Source organism: Dendrobates tinctorius, unplaced genomic scaffold, assembly GCF_039654945.1.
Source record: "Dendrobates tinctorius isolate UK_male_01 unplaced genomic scaffold, ASM3965494v1 ptg000132l, whole genome shotgun sequence".
Classification (NCBI taxonomy): Eukaryota; Metazoa; Chordata; class Amphibia; order Anura; family Dendrobatidae; genus Dendrobates; species Dendrobates tinctorius.
In genome coordinates this window covers 2730054-2745461 of record NW_027361800.1, presented here as the reverse complement: position 1 = coordinate 2745461, position 15408 = coordinate 2730054, and positions in this window count along the sequence as shown.

Genomic DNA, 15408 nt, shown 5'->3' with positions numbered 1-15408 from the left:
GGATGTGCAGCCATTTACGACCACTCTTTGGGTCTGATCACTAAGCCAGTTATGAATCCACCTATCAGTTGCCTTGTCCATTCCATACTTAGTCATTTTTTCAATAAGGATTGTGTGAGATACTTTGTCAAATGCTCTGCTGAAGTCAAGATAAACTATATCTACAGCATTTCCCTGATCCACCCAGTAAGTGATTCTGTCATAGAAGGAAATTAAGTTAGTCTGACATGACTTATTAGTTACAAACCTATGCTGACTCTGTTTAATCATTTAATCACTTCATTCTTATCCAGGTACTACATACATGTTGTTTAATAATTTGTTCAAAGATCTTTCCTGGCATTGAAGTCAGACTCACCAGTCTATAGTTCCCTCGGTCCACCTTCTTCCCCTTTTGGAAGATAGGAACAACATTTGCTCTTCTCCAGTCTTCTGGGACTTCTGTTCTCCAAGAATTTGATTATGGAGAAAGATTATGGAGAGAGGTTCAAAAATTTCTTCTGCTACCTCCTTCAGTACTCTGGGGTGTAATTCATCTGGACCTGGAGACTTGAATTCATTTAGGTTAGCTAAGTGTTTCCTCACTATCTTTCTATTTATAGATATCCTGGATTCTTCTATTCCCTTAATAGGACAATGAAGATCAGTTGATGTTACATTTCCTTTCTGAGGGAAAACAGATGCAAAATAGGAATTTAAAAGTTCGGCCTTTTCAACATCCTGTCTTACCATTTCACCATTTTCATCCTGTAAAGATCCTATAGCATCTTTGACTTTTCTTTTACTTTTGACATATCCCCAAAATCCTTTTTTATTGCTTTTGACATCTCTTAATTCATTGTCAGCTTTAGATAATCTGATTAGTTTTCTGCAGGTTCTGCAGAAAGCATTATATTCTTCTTTAGATATGCCTCCCTATTTCCGTTTGATAAACATTTCTTTCTTCCTTTTTAGCATGTGTTTAGAAACATTTAGGGATAGTAATACAGGTAGTTGACTGAAAGTAAGCACAAGCCTGGTGGTCTGGGAGCCCTACTGCTAGAGGCAACACCCATGAAGGAGACCCAACTTGAAGTCCAAACATTTCAAAAAATTATTGTCACACATCACTAAAGTAGCATCAATTTCCCCAAAGTAGAAATATTATAATGGGCTTCTCAGACCCCTTCCACTACAGGCTACCCACCAGATCGAGACACAACTTGGAGTCTCCACATTTCAAAAAGTTGTTTGTAACATTAGCAGCAGTGGCAACAGCAGGCTCAGAAGCCATGACAAAGGTGTAAATAACTTCAATAGTGCGAGATCAATGCATCACGCTAAAAAACACACTATTGCCTATTCTGCCCAGTCTGCCACTGGGGTGCAAAACTCAATGGAGATCCATGACTTGTTCATATTGATGAAAGTAAGGTGGTCTAAACTTTCAGGGGACATCCGGATGTGCTTATCCGTCAGGACACCACCAGCAGCACTGAAGACACGTTCTGAGAGAATGCTGGCTGACAGGCATGGCAAAACCTCCAATGCATGACTGGCAAGCTCAGGACACTCTTCCATTATTGAAGACCAAAATGCAAAAGGGTCCAAAATCCCCTTGATGCCATTGCTATTGAGCTTGAGATACTCCTGCACCATCTTCTACAATCGTTCACAACCTGTCAGACTTGTACTCTGTTCTGCTCGTGCACAGGCTACTGTAAAAAAAATTGTAAAATTATTCAGAAATTAGGCTAGTTACACTGCTTCTGCAATATTTTTGCATTGACGACTCTCCATTGCTGGGGTTGGAAGGTTATAACTGCGATGCACACTGTGTGCCTCACTACTGTCTTGGGCGAAACCAGTCTTAAGATTGTCTACAAGCGTGTTTCGATACTCCAGCATGCGCACTTGCCATTCCAGGGGGGAAGCATCTGCAAAATTTACTCTTGTACCATGGATCTAACAGAGTGGCAACCCAGTAGTCAGCACTATTTTTAATCCTAACCATACGGGCATCATGTTGAAGATAGTGCAGCAAGAAGGCATTCATGTGTCAGGCACTTCCATGAGCTTGCTTCCTCCGTTCCTTTCCGCCAGCCAACATAGTGTGGATCATTATCCTCTTCATCTGTTGACTGTTGAGCGCCAATCACATCTTCCTCCTCCTCATCCTCCTCCATTTGTTCCTTGGCTCCTGCATCTTCACTAACAGTTTGTATGATACCACAAACCCCCCTCGATCGCTATAATCCACCCTCCCATGGCAATGATGGTCTGGAACATAGAGATATTGTTATCCCTCCTGCTTCCTCCTCTGCTTTCACCTCTTCCTCAGGGACCAAAACCTCCTCCCGCAGACTATTCAAAGTTGCTCCAGCATGTAGATGACCAGAATAGTGATGCTGAAGACAGCTTCATCAGCGTTAACCATCTTAGTAGCCATTTAAAAACTGTGCAGAAGGGTGCAGAGGTCCTTCATCTGTGCCCACTCTGCAAAGCGTGATTTGCACCACATCAGTACTACGTTGGCCCAGGCTATTCAAAAGGACATATTGCACCAGGGCTTGTCGCTGCTGCTACAGACACTGCAATATGTGGAGAGTGGAATTCCATTTGTCTGCACATCACATTGTAACAAGGTGGCACACGGTGGTAGTCATGTCCGAGTCCATTTAAAGCAACAGTCCATAAACACCCCGGCCCCTTGCACATGAAAAGACAGGTGCGGTCTCAGTCCCACAGCACAGTCAGTTACTTTCTCTTCCATGCTCATTGCAGCCACTGAGGATGAAGATCCAGGAAAATATCACAGGGACAGTTCTGATCCAACAGGGAAAGCTTTACTGTACATGAAACAATGCTTCCTGCTCTGTCCCTGTATCTGCTTTAGGCCAGTCAGCATCAGTGGCTCCCTTCCAAACTGGAGTGCCACAAAAGTCTTTCTGAAGATGATCCTACGGTCCCACGGTCCATCCACTCTGCCTGGCAGACAATAGCAGCAGTCTGCGGCAGCCTTAATTCCCCAGCCGAGGGTCCTTTCTGTCCCACACAGGGACACACGACCTTTCTTCAGACAAACCTGCCTGGGCCTCACTCTGGGATTCTGGGAGGCTTCTTATAGCCTCATTGTGAAGTCATTCCTTGTCGCTTATACTCTGACCCTCGGCCGAGTGTGTGCACCCTGGTGTGTCTGTGCTTTATGCCTGTGCTACTTTATGCTTGCATGGTTTTGATCTGGTTCTGTTCCCATTACGAGCTCTGCCTGTCCGTCCTGTACTACGCTGCCCTCTCCGTGTATGTCTCATTGCCTACGTCCTGACTATTCTCTGATTGCCCCTCTTGTACTGCGCAGCTATCTCCGTGTATGACTCATTGCCTACGCTCTGACTTTTCTCTGCTCGACTCTCCTGTACCATGCCGCCCTCTCTGTTTATGATCCCCGTTGGTGCAACCTGAGTTCCCCTCTCCTCTACTCCAGGGTCCTTGTAGAATCCTACATATACAAATTAGAACAAGATACATAATTACTGCATCATATCTGATCCTCAAAGCGCATTGCAAAAAGGATCGCAAAAAGGATTTTAAAAATAGGAACACTCACTGAATGCTGGAATACAAAAAGAACAGAGTGTACATCCAAGATAGGTAAAAATTACAGAATTTTATTCAAATGTAAATATCACATATAATTTACCAATACATAAATAGTTCATAGAAAAAGGGAAGAGACAAGCAATATAAGTATGTAAAACCGGGCCTAACACTAAGCATGTACAGAGGTGGGGGAGTGGCAACCTGAATCCATCATAATAAAATACATCATGGCTGCTGCAAAAGATACAAGTGACAATGTAAACAATAGATGCTACACCCCTAAAGGTTATTGCAATTATAATAGAGATTTTAATCCTAAAAATCACTAAGACCAATGTTGTTAATGGCAAAAGAGTCCTAATAGCTACAATAAAGCACTAGCAGCCATCTGGGATGCCAGCGTTTATAAGGTAGTAGTAAAGCCACTTTTACCCATAGTCCATCTTTAAAGGATCCCGGAACACGCAGCCCCAACGCGCGTTTCGCGTTGGCTTCCTCGGGGGGGCCGCGTTGGCGCGTTGGGGCTGCATGTTCCGGGATCCTTTAAAGAGGGACTATGGGTAAGAGTGGCTTTACTACTACCTTATAACCGCTGACATCCCAGATGACTGCAAGTGCTTTGTTGTAGCTATTAGTACTCTTGTAATTAACAACATTGGTCTTAGTGATTTTTAGGATTAAAATCTCTATTATAACTGCAATAACCTTTAGGGGTGTAGCATCTATTGTTTACATTGTCACTTGTATCTTTTGCAGCAGCCATGATGTATTTTATTATGATGGATTCAGGTTGCAACTCTCCCACCTCTGTACATGCTTAGTGTTAGGCCCAGTTTTACATACTTATATTGCTTGTCTCTTCCCCTTTTTCTATGGACTATTTATGTATTGGTAAATTATATGTGATGATATTTACATTTGAATAAAATGCTGTAATTTTTACCTATCTTGGATGTACACTCTGTTCTTTTTGTATTCCTTGTAGAATCCTGCATTCATCTTCAGCAGCAGGATGCTAAGCCCCGCCCCCTGTGGTCATATGATCGTAGGTCCTTTACTGCTTGCTACCTTCAGCGTCCCAGGTCCCATCTGCCTGAGCTTTCCCTGCAGGATCTGACCCTGGGCCCTCCCACAGTGTGAGTGAGTCACTCTGCTCAGCCGTGGCAGTTCGGCGGCGCTGACAGGACCCTGATAGGAGGGGTGTAAGGAGGTGGTGGAGACCCTTGGTTGCTCTCTCCTTCCTTATATGTCGGACATATGTCCCCTCTGCAGTGCCCTGAGGATTTGCCTATGTATTGCTGTTTGTGTTTATATGTCTGATATTGTATTATTGTGCATTGTATATTTCAATTGTATTAAGGTAGTGTAGGGATAGAAGAGGTTAACAAAAGGGGCTGGTCCAGCATGCTAAAGAGGCAGGAAGCTCCTGCTTCTGGAGTAGAGCCCCAGATTAACCTCTGAACTACCTAATCCCACAAGCTGAGCAAACCATATAAATATAAAGGCTCCTGAAATAAAAAGGTAATATAGTCCATAAAAACACACTTAATCTCTTAAAGGGGTCCATCTGACCCTGGTCCCTTTGCTCTGGGACCTATAAAACAGATACCATGTCCCGATGGCCACTTAACACAGTTCTCACAGTCCTGACCCGGCTCGCACTTCGGGTCCTGCTGATCGGCTTCCACCTCCCTCCTTCGACCAGAACACGGGTCCACTAGTATATTTGTGCGTTGCGCTTAACGGGGGCTAGTTCAGGGTTAAAATTGGGCAAAGTTCTGGGTTAAAACAGTTCAGTCTTTGCAGCAGCTGCACACACAGTTTATGACAACCAACCTGTTAGGAGTGGCAGAAGGCACTAAATAAAAATATAAATAAAGTGCCTTCGCCACTCGGGGTCCACCGTGCAGAAGATGTAATAACTGATGCTAGGTGATGGCAGAGCAATCTGGCGGTAGTGTGCACAGGGTTAACTGCACCCAAAGTGCACAGCACAGACTCTGTTAAACTCACAGAGTACTAAGAACGAGAATAAACACAAAAACGCTGAGTCTGTTTGGGGCAGAGAACTACAGCGCTGCACCCGCGGTATCTGGTCACAGGAGAATCACTAGATGGCGGTAATTACTCCGTCTAGACCTACCGACAAGGATTGGGAGCAGAACGTCGCAACCGCGAATGCACAAAGAGCTGTTACTGCAGCGCGGCAAAAACAGAGTCGCTGCAAAGACTCTGCTAACTAGCAGGCGCAATGCTGATGCTAGGCTGCTGAGGCAATGGAGCAATAGCGCGCTGACGCTGGCGCTGATACTGGCCATAACTCAGGCACTCTCACAGACGTAGTATCAGAGGGTAGGGGTTTCCAATGAGTCATTCACCAGTTCATGCATCCATTAACAAACATACAGCAGCAGTATGGCTATACTAGCGCATGGCGGAACAGCCATGCATGCTTTTTATAGCGAACAGGACCTTCCGGAAATCTCCAGGTCTCTAAGAGGAGCCAATGGGATCCGACATAGGACCTGAACACCTGACTCCCGAACTCCAATGGGAGTTCGTCCCATGAGCATGCTCAGATGCAGGAATAGAGGACTTAGCCCCTGGAGAGAGTTGCCACAAGGCAATCTCCTCTGCAGTCTCCTCTACAGCAGATGCAGAGCAGGAGACTGCAGAATGTGAGGATCTAGATTTCAGCAAAGGAGAGGCAGAAATCTGACTCCTAACATTACCCCCCCTCCTAGGCCCCCTCCCTGAGCCCTCCGGACCATCAGCCTGTGCCCTACACTGGCATAGGGCTCAAACTCGCCCAAAGGCGCGCTTGGTGTTCTGGTGGGTGATACAGTGAACCGGGACACATGGAAGGCGTCAGTGGAGGCAAGGTCACCAGGTTTCAGAAGGGACACCTGGGAGATAACGGGAGCTGGCGATGAAACAGAGCGCCACCGTGAGTCGGCGGTCGTCACTACTCTCTGCCTAGGAAGGTTATCCTGAGCACATGAGGCGCAGGCCTGAATAAATTTTTTGATGTCCCGAGCACTATGGGGCCACCAATACGCGCTGGCCAATAGCTTCGTGGTTTGCATATAGCCCCGATGGTTGTGCGCATTGGACGCGTGTGCCCTGGTGAGGACCTGAGCCCTAAGATGAGGAGGAACAAAGGACTCATCGACCGGCTCAGAATCCGACCATTGCGGGGAGCTGGCTTCCAGAGAAGCAGCACACAGATGATGACAACCGCAAATGGACACCTGAGCCGGAGCTGACTCAAAATTGGTACAAAACACCTCCATGGGCTCCAGGGGTAGATCCTCGGGCTCAGACAGCTCAAGAGACTCAAAAAATTTGAGAGCCGGACTGGCTCTCTGCTTGGAGTGAGCACGCTCCATACTGCACTCCGAAAAATGGAGGTCAATACGTGAGGAGACAGAAATTAGCTCCTCCACGGTAGTGGGGATCTCTCTGGTAGAGAGAGCATTCTTGACATGCTCCGCTAGCCCTCGCCAAAAAACGGGAATAAGGGCCTTATCGGACCATCCCAACTCGGACGCCAGTGTCCGAAAACGGACGGCATACTGGCTAACCAAGAGGGATCCCTGAGTAAGAGCGAGTAACTCCAGAGATGTATCGTGCATGACCAGTGGGCCGAGGAAAACCTGCTTGATAGCCATTAACAGGTCCGAATATCCGGATCACCATGCTCCCACAAAGGCGTAGCCCATTCCAAGGCTTTGCCCGACAGTAGGGAAATAACAAATGCCACCTTGGCCCGTTCCGTAGGGAATTGCGCGGCCAGCAACTCAAGGTGGATTGAGCACTGGCTGATAACGCCCCTACAGGAGGCGCCATCCCCGGAAAACTTATTCGGTAACGGGAGGCGGGTGACTGTCGGTGCAAGGGTGGACACGGACATATGGCCTACCGCATTAGTTAGAGCCTGCACAGCAGCATCAGTAGCTTGTGCAGCGGCGAGAGCCTTCTCAATAGTGACTAAACGGTTCTCAAGCTGCCGCATGCATTGCATAAGTTGCTGCTGATCTGCCATCCCTAGCCAGACCCTGGCGCTAGTATAATGTTAGGAGAGGCGGAAGGCACTAAATAAAAACATAAAGTGCCTTCGCCACTCGGGGTCCACCGTGCAGAAGATGTAATAACTGCTGCTAGGTGACGGAAGAGCAATCTGGCGGTAGTGTGCACAGGGTTAACTGCACCCAAAGTGCACAGCACAGACTCTGTTAAACTCACAGAGTACTAAGAACGAGAATAAACACAAAAACGCTGAGTCTGTTTGGGGCAGAGAACTACAGCGCTGCACCCGCGGTATCTGGTCACAGGAGAATCACTAGATGGCTGTAATTACTCCGTCTAGACCTACCGACAAGGATCGGGTGCAGAGCATCACAATATCCCTCCCTCATAATCTATGTATGAGGATAATGCTAAGATGCGACTGTCAGGCTACGAACCACTGTTCTCAGCAAAAAAAAGTCTTGCGGTGCAGATGCGAGTCCACCGCAGTTCAAATTCACTGCAGTGAAATTCTCCCAGTGAACTGCCGTGAACTCTAGTGATGAGCAAACATGCTCAGTAATGCTCACGATGCTTCGCGAGAGGCGAGCATTTTTGAGTTTGCTCGGCGGGAGCTCGGCTCCCCGCCCTGTATGTTTGGTGCTCTTTAGAGCACCAATCAACATGCAGGGATTGTCTGCCACGCACATTAATGCTGCAGCCATGTTGGTTGTAATGCAGAGTTGGTGGGATTATCGTTTTTTGATCCCACCATTACAGACAATGAAAAGTTGTTAATGGCTAATAAATTGCTCAGTAGAACAGATGAACCATCAGAGCACGCTAACCTACATGAGTTGATAATTTTACATAGTTATTTAATCTATTCTAGAGCTTTAAAGTAGTTTTTGAAACGTCAGAATATAATGCTCGGCATTTGCTTACAACTTGCAGGACATATTGCTTTTGTTCTTCATCTTTTGTCAGAAGGTCGTTAAAGTCGGTTACTTCCTACCTCTTTTAATTTTTCTTTCCTAACTTTTGGATTTACAACCCTAGCGTGCTTTGATGGTTCATCTGTGCTACTGAGCAATTTATTAGCCATTAACAACTTTTCATTGTCTGTAATGGTGGGATCAAAAAACGATAATCCCACCAACTCTGCATTCAAATACCACAAATGGTTCGAAAATTTGGTCAGGGCTATTTCTGCAATGTTGTTGTCACATTCTTTATAGTCTAACAGACTATGCAAAATACCTAAATCTTAAAATACCTCAATTTGGATTTTTTCAAACTTTGAGCGACGAGCGGCACGGGTTAACGTCGTTTGATTGAGCTCAAATTTTGGCTATCTCAATATCTGGAAAGGGGAATCGTTTTGTGGGGTCCAGACGGACAAAATTCCGACATCGATTTTTTGCGGTCACCCTAGTGCACACTGCTGTTCAAACTGCTTTTTTCAAAGCACTCCAAATGTTATTATTTTGTCCTGGTGAGTTACTGAGTGTTCATTTTTTCACACACCATCTAGTGGTGTACGCTCCTCACACACTACCGTGTACCGGCTGGTATCACAGACAAATAGAAGCTATCTGGGTATGACTCTGGAAGAAAAAGCCGAGGAGTTTGTCCGTTTTTCCAGACCTACAGCTTAGAGTTGTGTCCGTTTTTCAAACAGTTTCGTATATCTGCTGTTTGATTACGGTCAAAACTAGACAGAGAAAGCGTGTGCAGTCATTATACAAATACACGGAGCTTGACAATTTTCCATACAGACACCGTCTAGCAGTGTATGCTCCTCACACACTACCGTGTACCGCCTTCTAGCACGGACAAATAGAAGCTACCTGTGTGTGACTCTTGAAAAAAAAGCCGAGGAATTTTTCCGTTTTTCCAGACCTATACGTTAGAGTCTTGTCCGTTTTTCAAACAGTTTCGTACATCTGCTGTTTGATTATGGTCAAAACTAGACAGAGACAGCGTGTGTCAGTCCGTATACAAATACACAGAGCTTGACAATTTTCCATACACACACCATACAGCGGTGTACGCTCCTCACACAAAACCGAGTACCACCTTCTAGCACAGACAAATAGAAGCTACCTGTGTGTGACTCTGGAAAAAAAAGCCGAGGAGTTTTTCCATTTTTCCAGACCTACACCTTAGAGTCCTGTCCGTTTTTCAAACAGTTTCATACATCAGCTGTTTGATAACGGTCAAAACTAGACAGAGACAGCGTGTGTCAGTCCGTATGCAAATACACGGAGCTGGACAATTTTTCATACACACCATACAGCAGTGTATGCTCCTCACACACTACCGTATACCGCCGTCTAGCACAGACAAATAGAATCTACCTGTGTGTGACTCTGGAAAAAAAGCCGAGGAGTTTTTCCATTTTTCCAGACCCACACCTTAGAGTCCTGTCCGTTTTTCAAACAGTTTTGTACATCAGCTGTTTGATAATGGTCAAAACTAGACAGTGACAGCGTGCGTCAGTCATGATACAAATACACGGAGCTTGACAATTTTCCATACAGACACCGTCTAGCAGTGTATGCTCCTCACATACTACCGTGTACCGCCTTCTAGCATGGACAAATAGAAGCTACCTGTGTGTGACTCTGGAAAAAAAAGCTGAGGAATTTTTCCATTTTTCCAGACCTACACCTTAGAGTCCTGTCCGTTTTTCAAACAGTTTCGTACATCTGCTGTTTGATCATGGTCAAAACTAGACAGAGACAGCGTGTGTCAGTCCGTATACAAATACACGGAGCTTGACAATTTCCCATACACACACCGTACAGCGGTGTACGCTCCTCACACAAAACCGTGCACCACCTTCTAGCATGGACAAATAGAAGCTTCCTGTGTTTGACTCTGGAAAAAAAAGGCGAGGAGTTTTTCCATTTTTCCAGGCCTACACCTTAGAGTCCTGTCCGTTTTTCAAACGGTTTCATACATCAGCTGTTTGATAACGGTCAAAACCAGACAGAGACAGTGTGTGTCAGTCCGTATGCAAATACACGGAGCTGGACAATTTTCCATACACACACCATACAGCGGTGTACGCTCCTCACACACTACCGTGTACCGCCTTCTAGCATGGACAAATAGAAGCTACCTGTGTGTGACTCTGGAAAAAAAAGCCGAGGAGTTTTTCCGTTTTTCCAGACCTACACCTTAGAGTCCTGTCCGTTTTACAAATAGTTTCGTACATCTGCTGTTTGATCATGGTCAAAACTAGACAGAGACAGCGTGTGTCAGTCCATATACAAATACACGGAGCTTGACAATTTTACATACACACATCTGTTATGAATAAGTCACCGAGGAGGAAAAAACAAAAAGCAAGCTAAGCCCAGAAAACCGGAAAGGTTGGTAACAAGCGGATTGCAGACCCCTGATCCTATACACACAACTAGAAGTAGCCGTGGAGCGTGCCTACGGTGGTCCTAGATGCCTCGTCACGATTGGAGAACTAAATAAGCCTAAAGAAAGAAAGGGAATATCTAAACTGCCCCAGAGCAGACCCCAAAGCAATAGACAGCCCCCAACATGTATTGTCGGTGAAAAAAGATGAAAACACAAACACAGATAGAAAGATAGGCTGAGCAAACGATGGGGCCCTCGCTAACTAGAAAGGACAGGAAAGAAAAGCTGCTGTCTGCAATCACGCAAAAAACCCTGCCAAAAAGAATGTCCAACACGTCTGATAGAAAAAGGCCCTGAAGTCGCTAGACTTCAAATCACTATATCAGCACTCAGGTATATTCTGAAGACAGAGCAAAAGAGATCAACTGATCAGAGACAAAATGGGGATTCAGCCCAGTCCCAGCCAGGGCTGACTGAACACAAAAACTAAGTAAACCAGATGAAAACTCATATGAACAATAGCAGAGAAAACTTAGCTTTAAGAAGGCAGGAACCAAACTGGAAACCAGGAGCCAAAGTCAGGAAAAATCACCAGCAAGAAACTAGGGAGTCGGCTGCTTTAAATCCAATCAGAAATTCCTGATGTTCAAACACAGTCCTCTTCCTCAGGTGGCCGGTCTCTGCCATTTAGATCAGCTTCATTACCTCCCTTCACCAACAGAGGGAGTCCAGATAGAGAACTCACTACTCTGTCAGCACAGCCAGCTCCATAACCCTCACCAGAAGCCAGAGGCAAACCCGAAATTGAGCTCACAACACACATCGTATAGAGCTGTCCGATTCTCCAACAGTATTGTATATCTTCCGTTCGCATTACAGTCACTTTTATACCTAGTCAGCGTGTGTGTGTGAGACTCCATAAATACATATATGGAGATTGTTAGTTGCACAAAAATCGTATACAGCTGTACACTTCTGATACAGTTCCGTATATCTGCGTGTTGGATTACGGTCCAATACATACTGTGAGAGCGTCTGTGACTAACATAATATATAAGTTTATTTAATTTGTTTAATACACCTTACACAGCTGGATGCTCCTCATACAGTACCATCTCTCTGCTGGTATTTTTGGTACATTTTCCCAAACATGAAGAAGTATGGTGGAAGAGGCCGAGGACGTGGGCAGGGGGGCACAGCTGGTACTGATGGTGGTGGTGCATCGGCTGGTTCTGGCAAAAGCACAATAGCAGCTAAGGCAGGAGGTGTTGAGCCTGCGTCATCCTCTGGCCCAAGAAGGCCTGCAAGGTTGCCTTTTCTTGGAGTAGGAAAACCGCTTTTAAAGCCGGAGCATCAGGAACAGGTTTTGGCGTACGTTGCCGAAACAGCCACCAGCTCTATTGCCTCCTCTTCTGAACGGTCGAAACCTGCAAGCACGGAGTCGTCAGTGCAGGGTTCTGGTCATAAAAAACCCCTTTCCTTGTGTCCTTCACCCCCACCAAAAGTTAAGGATGCGTTAGCCCACACTTCAGATTACTCTATGGAGCTCTTTTCACATACCATGCCTGGGTTATCCAGTCAAATCCTGAATTCCTCAGACCAAGATGATTCTTACATGGAGTGCACTGATGCACAGCCACTGCTAGATGATTCTGCTGGTACATTGACCCACAGCACTACATTGCCCTCGCAGCCTATTGAGCCAGAATCTGACCCTGATGAAACCCAGGTGCCCCTTCCCGCATACTATACCACCTTACACGGTGACACAGAGGAAGGTAAAGAGGAAGGTGCAGATGACTTTGAAGAGGAGGTGATGGATGACCCAGTTCTGGACCCGGATTGGCATCCATTGGGGGGAGGGTGGCGCTGGCAATAGTTCAGATAAGGAGAAGGATCCGCAGCAGGCATTGACATCGCAGCAGCGGTTATCTAGCAGGCCCGTAGCTGTCCTAAAACATGGAACAAAAACTAAAAGGGTTGCAGGACAGCTTGACCAGACGGTCAACTTAGCACAGCGTGCAAGGCCAGAAAATGTTTACCATAGTAGGAAGAGTGCAGCGTGGCACTTCTTTGTCCAAAATCCTACTGATGAGGCAAAGGTTACCTGTAAGAAGTGCGGAATGACCTTTAGCAGAGGTAAACAACTCAGAAATTTGAATACCAGTTGCATGCTTAGACATTTAATCAACATGCACTTGCAAGCGTGGACGGACTACAAAACCTCAGGTAGCACATGTGCAACTACTCCGACTGAAGGTAGCCAACAATGCTCCATCGCTACCCCCACTGTAAGACCACCGCCACCATTAAGCACACCACCAGCACTTAATGTGGACGTGTTGTCGCAAGGTCAAAGCACTCAGGGAATCACAATGGTTTTGCAACATAACAGTGAATCTAGGCCATCACCACCAATACCACGAAACAATCACTGACCTCAGGGAGACCAGTCAAAGAAAACACTGCAGCAGCCGGCAAAAGTGCTCAATCAGTGAAATCCTAGGTGCATTGCTCCCTGGGAAATATGCAAATAAAGTCCGTGGAGCCTCATTTAAGAGTCTTAAACACGGGACTAGCCAGATCTCCCTCCAGGGAAGGACCCAGCCAAGGAGTGGCTCCTTTCGGAAGCCACCATTACCACCATATTAAGTGGCCCTTTAAGTCAATATCCAGCTCTTTACGAGTTTACAGATATGACAAGGGAAATACCAAGGCCAGGTATCCATCCACAGACAGCTGTTTCGGGGTGTTGCCCCCTCATCAGTGTGGAGTAGGATTCTGGCTAGGTGGGAGCAATGCCTAGTAGACCAGCATCACGAAACAATCACTGACTTCAGGGAGATCAGTCAAAGAAAACACTGTGGCAGCCGGCAAAGGCGCTCAATCAGTGAAATCCTAGGTGCATTGCTCCCTGGGAAATACGAATATGCAAATAAAGTCCGTGGAGCCTCATTTAAGAGTCTCAAACACGGGACTAGTCAGATCTCCCTCCAGGGAAGGACCCAGCCAAGGAGTGACTCCTTTCGGAAACCACCATTACCACCATATTAACTGGCCCTTTAAGTCAATATCCAGCTCTTTACGAGTTTACAGATATGACAAGGGAAATACCAAGGCCAGGTATCCATCCACAAACAGCTGTTTCGGGGTGTTGCCCCTCATCAGTGTGGAGTAGGATTCTGGCTTGGTGGGAGCAATGCCTAGTAGACCAGCATCACGAAACAATCACTGACCTCAGGGAGACCAGTCAAAGAAAACACTGTGGCAGCCGGCAAAGGCGCTCAATCAGTGAAATCCTTGGGGCCTCATTTAAGAGTCTCAAACACGGGACTAGCCAGAACTCCCTCCAGGGAAGGACCCAGCCAAGGAGTGGCTCCTTTCGGAAACCACCATTACCACCATTGGCTGGAGGGAGATCTGGCTAGTCCCGTGTTTGAGACTCTTAAATGAGGCTCCACGGCCTTTATTTGCATATTCGTATTTCCCAGGGAGCAATGCACCTAGGATTTCACTGATTGAGCGCCTTTGCCGGCTACCGCACTTGGTTAATGTGGTGGATGCAGGCTCCACTGGGGACAGTGGTGGTGGAACAGTGCTGCCTAGCCAACGGTATAGGAAATAGTTGGCTGTAGGCTTTCGCACCTCCTCCTCAAAAGTAAAAGAAAAGTCAAAGATGCTATAGGATTTTTACAGGATGAAAATGATGAAATGGTAAGACAGGATGTTGAGAAGGCTGAACTTTTAAATTCCTATTTTGCATCTGTTTTCTCTCAGAAAGGAAATGCAACATCAACTGTTATTCACTGTCCTATTAAGGGAATAGAAGAATCCAGGATATCTATAAACAGAAAGATAGTGAGGAAACACTTAGCTAACCTAAATGAATTCAAGTCTCCAGGTCCAGATGAATTACACCCCAGAGTACTGAAGGAGATAGCAGAAGAAATTTTTGAACCCCTCTCCATAATCTTTGAAAATTCTTGGAGAACAGGAGAAGTGCCAGAAGACTGGAGAAGAGCAAATGTTGTTCCTATCTTCAAAAAGGGGAAGAAGGTGGACCCAGGCAACTATAGGCCGGTGAGTCTGACTTCTATACCAGGAAAGATCTTTGAACAAATTATTAAACAACATGTATGTCAATACCTGGATAAGAATGAAGTGATTAAACAGAGTCAGCATGGGTTTCTAACTAATAAGTCATGTCAGACTAACTTAATTTCCTTCTATGACGGTATCACTGATTGGGTGGATCAAGGAAATGCTGTAGATATAGTATATCTTGACTTCAGCAAAGCATTTGACAAAGTCTCTCATACAATCCTTATTGAAAAAATGACTAAGTATGGAATGGACAAGGCAACTGTTAGGTGGATTCATAACTGGCTTAGTGATCGGACCCAAAGAGTGGTCGTAAATGGCTGCACATCCAGTTGGAAGAAT